The sequence below is a fragment of the Triturus cristatus genome, chromosome 12 (genome assembly GCF_964204655.1).
Source record: "Triturus cristatus chromosome 12, aTriCri1.1, whole genome shotgun sequence".
Lineage (NCBI taxonomy): Eukaryota > Metazoa > Chordata > Amphibia > Caudata > Salamandridae > Triturus > Triturus cristatus.
In genome coordinates this window covers 485,436,793-485,450,210 of record NC_140595.1, presented here as the reverse complement: position 1 = coordinate 485,450,210, position 13,418 = coordinate 485,436,793, and the positions used below count along the sequence as shown (strand labels likewise).

At 47.0% G+C, this 13,418-nt stretch overlaps 1 protein-coding gene and 1 pseudogene across 1 annotated transcript in view; one reads left to right on the top strand and one right to left on the bottom strand.

Moving 5' to 3' along the window:
• Positions 1 to 4,694, bottom strand: part of CHST8 (carbohydrate sulfotransferase 8) — a 1,187,960-nt gene extending 1,183,266 nt beyond the window's left edge. Inside the window, exon 1 of the mRNA XM_085637913.1 lies at positions 4,322 to 4,694. The gene's annotated coding sequence lies outside the window, so the exon portion shown is untranslated. The remainder of the gene's footprint in view (positions 1 to 4,321) is intronic.
• Positions 4,695 to 12,682: 7,988 nt separating this feature from the next.
• LOC146776139 (elongation factor 1-beta pseudogene) lies at positions 12,683 to 13,216 on the top strand (annotated as a pseudogene).
• Positions 13,217 to 13,418: the final 202 nt, after the last annotated feature.

Below are 13,418 nucleotides of genomic sequence, written 5' to 3'. Positions count from 1 at the left end.
TGTTAAATGAACAATGAAGCCTTGATAATTTTAGACGGCTGTAGCTGGTACTGAGCAGGCCAGGTCATTGACATGCCCTCCCACAGTGACATTCAACTTTCAAGATAACTACTTTCTATTTAAAGGAGTTTCACGAAGAATGAATATAAATAAATGTATTTTATGAGGCTATCCTGAAAATCAGGCATGGATCAGACCCCCCACCCCCCTCCACCCGTTATGCGCCCACTGGACATCCCTGAACTAGCACCATACAAAGCAATGCATGAGTGAGCACACAGTAAAAGATAAAAATGGATGCTGTAATCATCCTAACAAAAAAGTAGTGAAAATAATTTCTGAACTATACCAGTGCACTTCTGGGAGTCAGTAGAAATATTTTTAGTTCGGAAATATTTAGCCTGCATCCGCCTTTCCTATAGTGGGGTCCCTTTGTTGCATGCCTTCATGACTGTACTGGAATACTGCACACAGCACGCAGGGATTATCCAGACATAAAGAACACCTAAAACACCTCTCTGGATTTACAACTATTCCCAAATCATTAACCAGGTGGAACCAACATCCACCAGCTACAACAACTCAGAAATTGCCAGACTGTTCTGATCAGCAAAGAAGTACACAACAGGTTGCACAACTAATGGCAGGAGTAATGCAAGGGGCGGCAGGCAGAGCTCACACACTTGGATACTGAAATATATAGGAAACGCGTTTTTACAGGGATCAAATAATTCCTAGCTTAATGGGAATAATAGTTTATACAACCCTACAGGATAAACTATTACTACACAAGTTTAACATCTTTTTCAAATTGGTTTTCATTGCAAACATTGAAATGCATGTCTAAAGCGCTGAAATCGCTGGAGCCTGATCAGTTCGGATATGCTGAGATCACACGGAGCCCGGGAGTCCTTTCTCCCAGGGGACCCGTCTGTTACAGAACGATGAGCTCACACCATCAAAATACACTAATTACAAGCATGCCCGCGTGCAGATTGGGTGCAATTTACAGCGATTTAGATGTAAACCCTCCAACAAGTCCCCGCAAGACAAAAACCACCCAAGACATTGCTGGCCAATTCACATGATTAGGACTTCGAAAATCTCATCTGCATTTCCGCCCCTCCCCCGTTCATCTTCTACAGAGCAGCAGCGGGCACTTCAATATCTCGGGACAGATGCTACTGCGAGAGTGCTCCGGCGTATGACTGCCTTTCTGTGGGATTGTGTGTGTAATGAAGGTGTGTTTTTGCTTGTGGGTTTTGATTCGTTTCTTTGAAGCTTTGTGCAAAATCGTGGGCTCGCTCGATTCGAGGCTGGCACTGAGGCTCATAATTGCATTCCCTGCCTTCAGTTTATGAGTGTTCAGTTTCTTGCACATGCATTATTGATTTTTAGATGAGCTATTCGCGGTGCACGTGCTCCTGGTGTGCAGACGAGAATGCTGTACATCGCTGGAGGTGGGTGTCCCCGTCCTGCACTTTAAAGAGAACATGTTGTACGCACGATATTCGGGTTTTTAAAACCTGGACCTCTGCAGAGCAGGTGGGCACACCTGCAAGAGCCCGTGCCCTCTGTGGGCACTCAAAGTCTTAAGTTTACTTCACGCAGTCTCCACCTCACCAATCCGATAACCAGGAGCTGGCACGGAGCAGGTGCGTGTAGAGTTCATGAGGAAGTTGGTGAAATCAGACACGTAAATTTACAAAGTCCTGAAAACAGCAATCTATTTTTAAAATTACAACCATCATAAAAGGGTCACGTGAAAGTTATTGCAAGAGGGAACAAACCCTGCTTGCTGAGCACGGAAAGGCGGACTCGCCTCAAATCCGCGGAGAGTTTCACAAGGAACACTGGCTTAGCATGGGAAACTGTGAGCCACATGGCATGCCCCCACCCTCACCCCCTGCAACAACTGATACCCGCTGATGCAACTTTTAGCTGCTCCTGATAATCTGACGACTGCAATGCAACTGTTGCACACATATCTGGAGACAGAAGGCTGTCCATACATGTCAACGGCCAAGTCCCCTGTAAATAGGGGCAGTGAGGGCATCAATGCAGGGCTAGTCTGAAAATCAACTAGTGATGTGCTTGCATCAGTGTTAGGGGTTTATGCACTTTAGGGTGTACCATTCTCTACAGAAGAGTGAACCGCTGGAAGGAGAAGCGAAGAGAAGCCAACTTCTCTACCACGTGAACCCTGAAGCAGCTCTCCGCAATCTGCAGAATCACGTCTAGGACAAGTTATCCAACAGCCAAGGCAGTCCAAGAAGGAAATAAATTGATGCAACCACACGGGTTAGTGACAAAAGATGATTAGTACCATCACATTAGGTACACTGACCCAACATGGCATTGAGTACAGTGCCCCAACATGATCACTGTGGCTGGACTGACAATCCGCCTGTTCTGTACAGCACACTACAGACATCCTATGAAGGTGCAGTTGAGTGAGCTTTCCTAGGAAGCAGTTTATTCCCCTGATGTTATAAGCTAACAACTGCTGTAAGTGTCACATTAAAGGACCCAAACCTACAATAAAGTAACAAACTGCATTTATAAGTCCAGCTTAAAATCAAACTTTAGGCAAGGGCTCCCAACCTAAAGCTATGGCGATACGCCAATAATTGCCTCTTTTCCATTGGTTGCTGACCCCTCTGAGACGCTACAGCTGGAGTACAAATCTAAATCCAATGTGCCACAGACACGCCTACACTTGGAGTGATTAGCTTTGCCTCTAGGGTAGCTTTTATCAAACTGAGGGTCACAAAAGTCCAAGCCATAAATAATGATGCCTTTAAATTCTGTATTTATCAGGTCACATTTGCTGCTCTTCGAAAGCAGAGGTCAATATGTCAGGCTGACTTCTGGCAAATGGCTACTTATTTGCAGTCGCAGAAAGTACAGTGAATTATGCGACAATCTTGCTGGGGTCCAGGGAGTGTGAAAGAAAAGGCTGTGGGGTGTCATTTTGTTTTGGTAACACACAACAAGTTGTAAATACCTGTGAATGAACAGTACACATTCAGTAGTCAGGACATTATAAATGAAGCACATTTTATTGCAATTATGAAGTGTGATGGAAACAAAGATTTGAATCGGGTCTGAGCAAATCAATACATTTTATTTGGTGACAGATGATAAATATACACTGAAACGCGATTTCCACACTTTATCGTGTGTGCCATATAATTTTATCAGAACTTTGCACAAATTTAGTCACCATTTCAAAGGAAAATATGCTGTCTGTAAATGATGCTTTACTTGCATTAAAAATTCACCCACCTCATGTTAATTGAAGGTAGGTTGGTCGTGAAAGGTTGTTCTAAAAATCAAGCTGTGGTTCTAAAAAGTTTGGGGAGCACTGCTCTATAGCTTTAAATTCCAGTATTCTTAAAGTACATCTCTCCTTTAAAAGGGCTATAAACATCCCCTCATCTGGAGTTCAGGCATGGGCCTCTGACCCAAGAAGTGCATTACTGTTGCAGTAGGAGTGATCAGCAAGTCAATGCGTAGAAGTGTGTACAACAGGAGCATGCCTGTTAGCCATGAGTAGGGAGCTTAGCAGTCAATGGGTCAGAGTCAGTACTCATTGTGCATCTGAAGGGGTAGATGTTTGTACTATAGGAATAGGGTGACAGTAGTTCACAGGGAAGGGTGTCTGTACCTATGCAATATAGCATACGAGTAAAAGGGAGGGGGGCTCCAGTCCATGGGGCGGAGGTCTGTACTTCAAGAGAAGTAGGAGGGTCACTTTGAACATCAGGCGCTTCTACAACAAGTCTAGGATAATGGATGACAGGTTCCTAAGACCTCTCTACCCAGGAGTTACAACAATACCACAATAATCATTGCCCTACGCTGAGGTCTATCACTGCATTAGTCTGGGGCATAGGACTCCCTCAATATGAGGGAAGAGAATGCATCACCTTAAGGGACGTTACTGCTTTCACCTGAGGTATTTAACTCACTCCGAGTTCCACTGCTTTACACTGGGGGACAGGACTGCTGCACTGAGAGGAGAGCGACCACTTCAACGCGAGGACTGAGGAGACTGCTTTATTTAGCGTGTTTGACTACTGCCCGCCTAGAGCAATGCCTTACTGGGATGGATGGGAAAGGCATAAATCCTGTGGAAAGTTTAAAAACCAATGTAACACCGCGCATGATAACACAATAAACGCGACGCTAGACAAGAAGTAGTAAAAGTTACACACTACCAAGCAGGCAGGCAAACGCATGAGGTAGGATATACCCAAGAAAGAGGGATGTAAGCAGGGGTGCAGTTTGCTGCAGGAGCCCGTGCGCTGGTACTAACCTGGTGAGTGACACGCGTCATTCAGAAGCAAGGTGCATGCATCCCAGGGGCAGGTGTAAAGTCCTAGTATCCAGAGGCAGGACGATACATCCGGTGTCTCAGCTCTCGATCCCTGCCGCCCTGGTTTCCTCCCATAAGCATCCCGTGTCAGCAGGAGCAAGTCCGACGGCTCCACGCGCGGAGAGCAGCAGGCATTGAGCGCTACCAGCGCGCGCGTACCTCCGAGTCTCCCTCCAATCCGTGGCGGTGCGCGTGCTCGGCTCAGGGGGCTCCGTGGCGCGTGCTCCGCTCCCTGCGCGTGCTTGTTGTTTTCTTTACGCGGAGACTGTCGAGTCCCGTTTGATCTTCATTCTCAGGACGCGCGCCGATCCCTGATCAGGTGTACCGCTCGCTCATGCGCAGACGACACTCAGACTGCCCCGCAGCTGTGCAGTGGTCGCTCGATCCTGTTGCGTTTCGTACCCCTGTTTCACCGCACAGTGAGCAAGGTGTTCTCTCGCCCACTGAGCTGCTATCCCTGCTCCGCCCTGCTGCGGGTTCAGCCGGGAGGCCTCCACAGCTGTGGCTCCAGGTAACACTAAGTCCCTGCGGGGTCTGTAAAAGCTAACAACGTGCAGCTGAGACCCGACTTTCCACCATGGAAGCAGACAAATTGGCAAGGAAGCTGCTCGGAGCTGCTCTTCTTCCTAGCTCCGAACTCCCAAGTGAGTACGGCTGACAACCAACTCCTGCCCCTCAACGGGCTATTTCACGACAGTAAAATCTCGAAACAAAGATGGACCTCCGCGATTTCCCCCCGTTTACAGGCTGAGGACAAGAGATGAATGCACGAGCCACTTAAAAAAATAAAATAAATATTGAGCTATTTTATTTGAACGCAAGTAAAGTTAACGCAATTTATATGCTGCATTCCTTAAACAGAACTGTTTCTAAGCGCTTTGAAAGTAGATGTTTTAGTACCATGCGGGATGATTTTTGTGTCGCAACCGATGGACGCAGTAGGCCTTTGGAAGTGTAATTGGTCTGCACTGCACCGCACCGCACCGTAGGCTTTCGCTAGCGACAACAAAATTATGCTCTAGATAAATTACTGAACACTACACTTTATTTTCACCGGAACACATATTGTCTGCACAAACCTACATCTTTAGGCGCAGAGATCAGAAGTCATTTGCTCAGACTCTCACATTGTTCTAACTGGCTTCGGCACTTGATCAAAAGCAAAGGCATTGAAGGTCGAAGGTCGGCTGCTTAGCCTCACGTCCTCCCATTTATCATTTTGCAATTCGTAATACATCGAAATAAATACTACCGAGAGACTGGCTGGTCCTGAGCAACATTTTGCAGGCTTAATCTTCTCAACTTATGATTGGCGAAGCGGTGCGTAATAGTTAAAAAAACGCAATGATATTATCACGTGTTTGATTTACACTCAAGCAGTTCAAATCTGGTAAACATTTTGTGAACATCTGGAAAAATGTTTTTAAAATTCTAAAAGAAAAACAAAAATACCCGGTAGGAAAAGCCTAATAAAAATGCACGTTAATGTTTCTCACATTATTGCTATTTAAATGAGCAGTTCAGCCGCTAATGCAGTGTGCAAAAGCAGAGTGCTTTTTTCCAGCAACATTCAGCAGCTTGAGACGGTTTGCGCCATACAGAACAGCGCATAAATCGAGTTATCCATCATCCATTCAATCCTGTATTCTTATTTTTAGGGCAATGTACCCTCCCTGGACCTTCTACTGTGTTGCCTATTTCAAAAGGAAGTGATCAATCTGTAGGTGTGCTAGTGCAATACTTGGCTTCGGATAAGACCCCTCCCCCCCCCCCCCCCCCCCCCCCCATCACTCACTCGTATTTAATTATACTTCTGGAAGGTTTGGACTGCCTACACCCAAAAAGCATATCCTTGATGTCATAAGATATGAGTTTAAATAAAATTCATATGAAAAAATGGCAATCAGTTGCTGTTGGAAATGGCCCTTTTTGCAGGGTTATCCCCAAACATTTTGCTTCTTTCTTCTATTTTTTCCTGACCTGTGTTGTTGGCTATAGGACTCTGGGCACTTTACCACTGCCGATCAGTACTAAAGTGCATAAGCTCTCTGTGTAAATTATTGTGATTGGTTTTCCCTGATTGGCATATTTGTTTTACCAGTAGGTCCCTAGTAAAGTCCACTGAGTGTGCCAGGGCTGGTAAATCAAATGCTACTAGTGGGCTTGCAGCACTGATTGTGCCACCCACATGAGTAGCCCTGAAAAGATGTCTCAGGCCTGCCTCCGCGGTGCCTGTACGCAGTTTAACTGCCATGTCGACTTGGCAAGTGCACCCACTTGCCAGGCCCTAACCTTCCCTTTTCTTACATATAGGCAGGGCTTTAAGTGGGCCGGGTCTCACCGGTGTTGAGCACAGCAGTTTTTTAAAGGGGGCCTCGAAACGGGTCTCTATCGGGCTCTGTTTTGTGCCCAGGCACAGGTCGTCCGTTTATTTCCGGACTGCAGTGGCAGTAGGCACATCGATACGTGCCTGCTCACACTGCTCACTTCTCACTAGTGAAGAAGTTCGGGCATGACGTCATGCCAGGTGAGCGTTGTAGGGGAAGGGAAATCCCTTAAAGAGAGTCCTTTTCTCTCTGGATTTCCCTTCTCTTTTTGAAACTCTGGAGAAGCAACATTGTTGTGGTGTCACCAGGGCTTTAAGGGGAAGCTTTTTCAAAAATCTGTACAAGCCATAGTTGCTGCTTATTTATCTTATGCAACTAACAACCACTGACAAAGCCAATAGTCCTCACTTGTAGGTATGATGTTACTTGTTGTATCATTTATCTGGCCCATTTTCGTGTGGCAGACTGTTTAGGAATTCATAGGTGCGGCATGAAAGACGACTTACGCTAGAAATCGTGCAAAGTACTATTGACAGCGTTGGGATTTACGACACTCAGTAATACATGCCCACAGACACAACATCAGAGTAGATTTGAGATACTGCATTAGCCAGTCCGCTTCTGTTTAACAAAAAGATCTATTATCCATGAGAGAACTATATGATTTTTTAGGACCGTCTCAGATGAGATTGTACATTTGACTAAAAGTTTCAACAGCTATTGGACACTCCCCGGGGGTGTGAGTTTGAGGACCTCGTGGTGTCCCCCCCCCCAAAGAAGTCTGCAAATATCTGGGGACTCCTTATGATCCCCTACCACTCACCAGCACAAAATTAATAATGACTGGTCCTGAAGAAGGTGGAGATAATTAATAAAACTTCCACTGAAACGTAGGTTGACCGGATGGTGTGACCTCTTAGTCAGCAACGCAGTCACCGAGGGTTGATGAGTCACCCCTGTGATTCCATCTGTATATGTTGTTATATACTGGGGTGGGTATGGAAGGGAGTAATGTGTGTGAGTGATATGATTGGTTAGGACATGAATGTGGTGTGAGTATGGGGATATGTAATTGTAAGCGTACTAGATAGACTTCAGGATTTTATCTTCTAGGAAGTAATGCGATATGTGTATTAGATGCGCACAAACTGTACTTATTACATTTCTTAATGTGATGGCGATGCCAATCTCTCGTATGAAATATGTTTTGTAAATGAGCTATGCTTATTAGACAATGTCTTTCAATGAAAAAGGTTTCTCTTTTATACTAAATGAATAATAAAACAAAATGAAGTCAAAGAAATAATAAATGTTTATGAGTTTGTATAACAGATAGTGACCCAGAGAGCTGCTATCAGCCAAGAGTAAAGCAATATAGGTTGTGTGGGAGTCTTTGTAGTATTGACTCGTATATCTGAATGCAATGACAGAAGTAGCAAAATACAAGTTGGGCAGCATACTATGCTAAGCACAAATTTTTAGCTTACCTCTTTTTCAGCCATGCCCTTAATTACATTGGCCACGCCACTTTGAGAGACCCCTCAGTTTTTTCATCCCACTTGAAGCCCTGCATATAGGGCACCCATATGGTAGGCCCAAGGGTGCAGTGTATGTGAAAGGTAGGACATGTACTGGTGTGTGTAACATGTCCTGATAGTGAAAGACTGCCAATTTCGTTTTTCACTATTGGAAGGCTATCATGCTATAGGACAGAATGGGGAATGCATTGTAACATTTTACAAGCATATCTTCCCATAGGGATAAGATGGAAAAATGGAGTTTCGTATCCTTGAACTCGGGATTTAATAACACATCTTTTAGTAAAGATGGATTTTAAATTGTGTGTTTGAAAATACCACTTTTAGAAAGTGGCCATTTTCTTGTTCAACCATCCTTTGTGCCTCTGCCTGTTTGTGTATTGACTGTCTGGCTTTGGAGTGACAGGGGCTGGGGAGGTGAAGTGGCTCCAGGAGTCCGGACGAGTCAGCACTAGGCTGAATAGGCCTGATCTGTATTTGGAGTGGTGGGAGGAGTAGCACCTGTACCTGAATAGGGCTGTGCCTGCCTTCCACAATGCTGGCTCTACCCCCTGTGGTGTGTCTGGCACCAAGGCGCACATTGGCAATGGATGTTGTTGTGCACTTGCAGAGTACCCCCCAGAACTGATTTGAACTGGGCTCAGAGCCCCTGGCACAAAGAGAACAAAGACATTTTGGGGTATAAGTATCAGACCCAAAACCCCAGATTTTAGATCATTCCTGGAATTCAAGAGGAACCTTTGCTAAGGAGAAGAGCTGAAGAGACTGAGGAGAAGTACTGCCCTTGCTGTGTGTCTGGAGTTGGCCTGCAGTTGCTGCTTCTGCAAAGGAAAGGAGAAGGACTTTGCTGTGTGCTGTGTCCCCTGCTTGAAGGAGATCTCCAAGGGCCTGAAGTGAACTGGCCTCCTGTTCTCAAGTTTCAGGGACACAAAGACTTCACCTGCAGCTCCCCTGAACTCTGCTGCTGTGAGTTCTGACCTGCCAAGAGTTGCCTGTGCCAGGTTTGGGCCTCTGGAGTTTGTTGCTGCTGTTTGGGAGCTGGAAGCAAGAAGGACCTCAATGAACTACAGGAATCGACACATCAAGGGATCGCAGCTGAAGAGGACTGACTCAGTGCTGCTAGATGATGCTGCAGCATCGATCACCGACGTAGCCCGGATTTCCACGAATACCTGTGCGGCAAGTTCATCCGACGCATCACCAGCGGACCGGAATCGTCACAAAGCATTGACACATCACTCACCGTACAGACCGGATTCAACGCAACCCTTCCTCTGCATGCAGCGGGACTGTCTCATCGCCTCCCCAAGGTCTCAGGAGTGTTGCATCTCTTTGTTTTCCGGCACTGCGGCTGTTTTGCTTGTGAACTTTGGCGCATCTACAGGTACTTTGGTGAAAATTCACGCATCCATAGTTTTCTACTGTACAAGTTCTTGAAACCTTTTGAAAGTCATATTTTTAACTGTGTATGTTGGAGTTTTGTCGTTTTGGTCTTGTTTTGTTTAGATAAAGGTATTTTATTTTTCTAATCGGGTGTGGTGTCCATTTGTGGTGTTTTGATTGTTACTGTGCGTTTTGGTACAAATACTTTACACATTGCCTTTGGTAAAAGCCTGTCTGCTCGTGCCAAGCTACCAAGGGGGTGTGCAGGGGTTATCTAGAGTGTGTATCCCCTTACCCTGATTAGAAGCAAGGGTTCCTATTTGGACAAAGGTACCTACCTCTGCTAACTAGATGTCCCATGAAGAGCAGCTTCAGGAAGGAGGAGCTACAGAAGGCTCCTAAGGGCCTGGTGGGAGGCCAAAGAGGCTCGGGAGACTGGTGATGCAGAGGTGGATGTCGATGCACAAGGGGATGGTTTCAGGTCACAGGATCTGCCTGTGGGAAGAGCAGCCTCCAGGGCTGTCAGCAACCCTTCCGCTAGAAGTTTTTCCCCAGAGGAGTTGGAGGAAAACCAAAGTGTTAGAGATCATTAGTTAGAAGTCATCAGGCTCGAGATGAAAATATTAAACATGGAGAACCAAAAAGCTGCCATAGAGAGAGAAAAGATGGCAGAAGAGAGCAAGAAGATGTATGCCTTGGAAGAAATGAAATTGACCTTGGCACATTAATTAAGAATGAGGGAGCTTGATGTGTAGCTCAAGAGGTTTGAGGGCATGATTGTCTTAGCTGAAAAGGAAATGAGTGCAGCTCATGAAGTGAGCTTGGCTGGGTTGGAGGTGTTGGCCAGCTCAGATGCTGGCAGCAAAAATGTTGTGTTGAGGGAGAAGTACACTTACCCAGAGATGTGGCGCCTGACTTGATGGAGGGGGCTGACATACACCAAGGGATTCAGGGTTATGAGGTAGCTCCAGTGGTATGCAGTGTCCCTGAGGTGGATTGCGGAACTGACACGGGATCATATTCCTGGTGATGGGAGGGACACTCTACTGACTCTAGATGAGAGGTGCTGGGAGAGGGGTTCCCCCATGGTAGGAGTCCTGGTGTGTGAGTGTTGAGACCACCCAGAAGAGTGTGGGTTGCGTGACAGAGACAGTCAGACACTGTCTTGCCAATCTCAGGAGAATGGTGTGGGGTACTTGTGTGAGGCACTGGATGGTGAGGTAAAAGGTAGCTCTATAACAACTGTGGGGGCTGTGTGAATCAATTGTTGGAGAGCATATATTAAGTCCCTGTTTTCCAGAGCTATGCCAACACCCGGTGGAGTGCGAGTTCTCTGATTTCAGGGAGCTTGCACTGGAGGCAGACCTTTCGGGGGATTCCAGAGGGTCTGAAGAAGCTTTTGGGAGTGATCCTTAAGGGGTGGCTCAGGGTTTCCCCAACCAAGTGAGGTAGGGGAGGTTTGTGGTACCCCAGATAGGTCCCAGTGTAGTGGGAGGGGTGTAGGGTCCCATGTCCTGTCTTAGAGGAGAAGGAGTAGGAGTGGGCTGTGTCCCAAGGTGCCTGAAACCTAGTCCCAGGACCTGGTTGGTTCCATAAGGGAACACCAGGAGGGGGGCCTAGTCTTTACAGGGAGGCCATTTCCTGAGGGGGATCCCAAAGTGTCATGTGGACTAGGGGGGACTGCTGTAGCAAGCATCACATCAGTTCTGGTGTCTGGCAGCACCGCTCCAGTGGGGAGAGTGCATGAGTCCTGAGAAAAGGATGAGGGGGGAAGGACCAGTGGGTCAGGGGTTGCCAGCTCTGAGGTCAGATCACCCCAGGACTGAACCTGGTGAGGCCACTTCTGGCCTAGGGGGTCCTGATACTCTGTCAAGTGGACAGGAGGCTGGAGACCTGCGCCAGGCAGACTCTCGTACCATTCATGAGGAGTGTGTTTCCCTTGGGAGGAGGTTGATGTACTCCCCGGAAGTCCTGGGTTGCCAGGCACATGTCTATCCTAAGGGTATAGACCCTGGATTGGAGGGCCAGGTTCAGGGTGTACCCTCTGACCTGAAGGATGGGGTGACTGCTAACAGTGCCCCTACCAAGTTGTCTCCTGGGGGTACCGCTCTGGGTGGGAGGGTGCAGAGCCCCAGGGAGGAAGACAGGGTGTGGGAGAGCCCACCCGAGTTTCTTGTCCAGCCACAGAGTACAGACCCTGGGCTGGTGGGCCAGTGTCAGGATGCCATACCTGATTTGGCAGGAGGGAGAATGGAGAAAAGGTGCCAGGTCCCTAGGCCTACTGCCCCCCACTTTCTGAGACCACAGAGGTTAGAGAGGCCTGAAAGGCATGATGAATGGCTCTCATTACTGACAGCTGTCAGTGGCCACTGTGGCTGGCTGTCCTGGTGGACAGAGTTGCCACTGGGAGGGGGAAGGAGTTGCACCCTGGGAGTGGACTGGGCCACACCACTGTGTTTGCCATGTGGGTTGGGATACATCTGTGAGCAAAGTAAGTTTAGGAGCTGCACAAATGGGGCCCCCAGGTAAGGAGAAGGGTACCCCATGGGTTAGCCTAGTGGGCCCTGAGAGTGTGGATACAGGGGTCCAACTGGGTTCAGGAAGGCGTAGAACAGGAATAGACCCATGCTGTTCGGTCCAGGTTCCATGTTCTGTCGCCCCAAGCCAGGAAGCCCATCGAGGTATTGATTGGCCTACCCTGGCTTTAGGCTGAAAGGGGGCTGTGTTGGAAATGGCCCTTTTTGCAGGGTTATCCCCAAACGTTTGGCTTCTTCCTCCTATTTTTTCCTTACCTGTGTTTTTGGCTATAGGACTCTGGGCACCTCACCACTGCTGATCAGTGCTAAAGTGCATATGCGCTCTGTGTAAATTGTTATTGTGATTGGTTCTCCCTGATTGGCATATTTGTTTTACAAGTAGGTCCCTAGTAAAGTGCACTGAGTGTGCCAGGGCTGGTAAATCAAATGCTAGTAGTGGGCTTGCAGCAGTCTCAGGCCTGCCACTGTTGTGTGTTTGCTCTGCAATTGAGATGGTAACTGTCGGTTTTCTTCATCATGGGTTTCAGAGATTTGAAGTCCCCTGCTGGTCTGCAAGTGCTAAATAGTTTTCTTGCAGACCGGAGCTACATCGAGCGGTTTGTACCAACACAAGCAGATGTTGCTGTGTTTGAAGCTCTCTCCGGCACTCCATCTGCGGATCTTTTTCTTGCTCTTCGGTGGTATAATCACATCAGATCTTATGAAAAACAAAAAGAAAGTCTGCCAAGTGTGAGGAAACCTTTGAGCAAGTATGAGCCTGCAGACATTGAAGACACAACAGGAAGTACAGGCGCCGTGTCTAAATAAGATGATGATGATATTGACCTATTTGGGTCCGATGAAGAGGAGGCAAGCGAAGAAGCAAAAAGGATAAGGGAGGAGGGACTGGCACTGTATGAATTGGAGAAATCTAAGAAGCCTGCACTTATTGCCAAGTCTTCAATCTTGCTTGATGTGAAACCTTGGGATGATGAAAAGGACATGGCTTAGCTAAAAGAATGTGGACGCAGCATTCAGATGGACGGTATACTATGGGGATCGTGTAAGTAGAAACCTATTGCCATATTAACTTTGCATTCCACCTTGACCATGGAACGTGAAGATATCCACCTTCTGTTACCTCTCTCATTGGATAAATCATTTCAGTCATTGTTGTCTCTGTCCCTGTTTTTCTCACTGGAAACATAGATGATGCTCCTTTATTTGTAAGCATTTCTTCTTTCTTTTTAGCCCACCTGCGTTTCCAACGTTC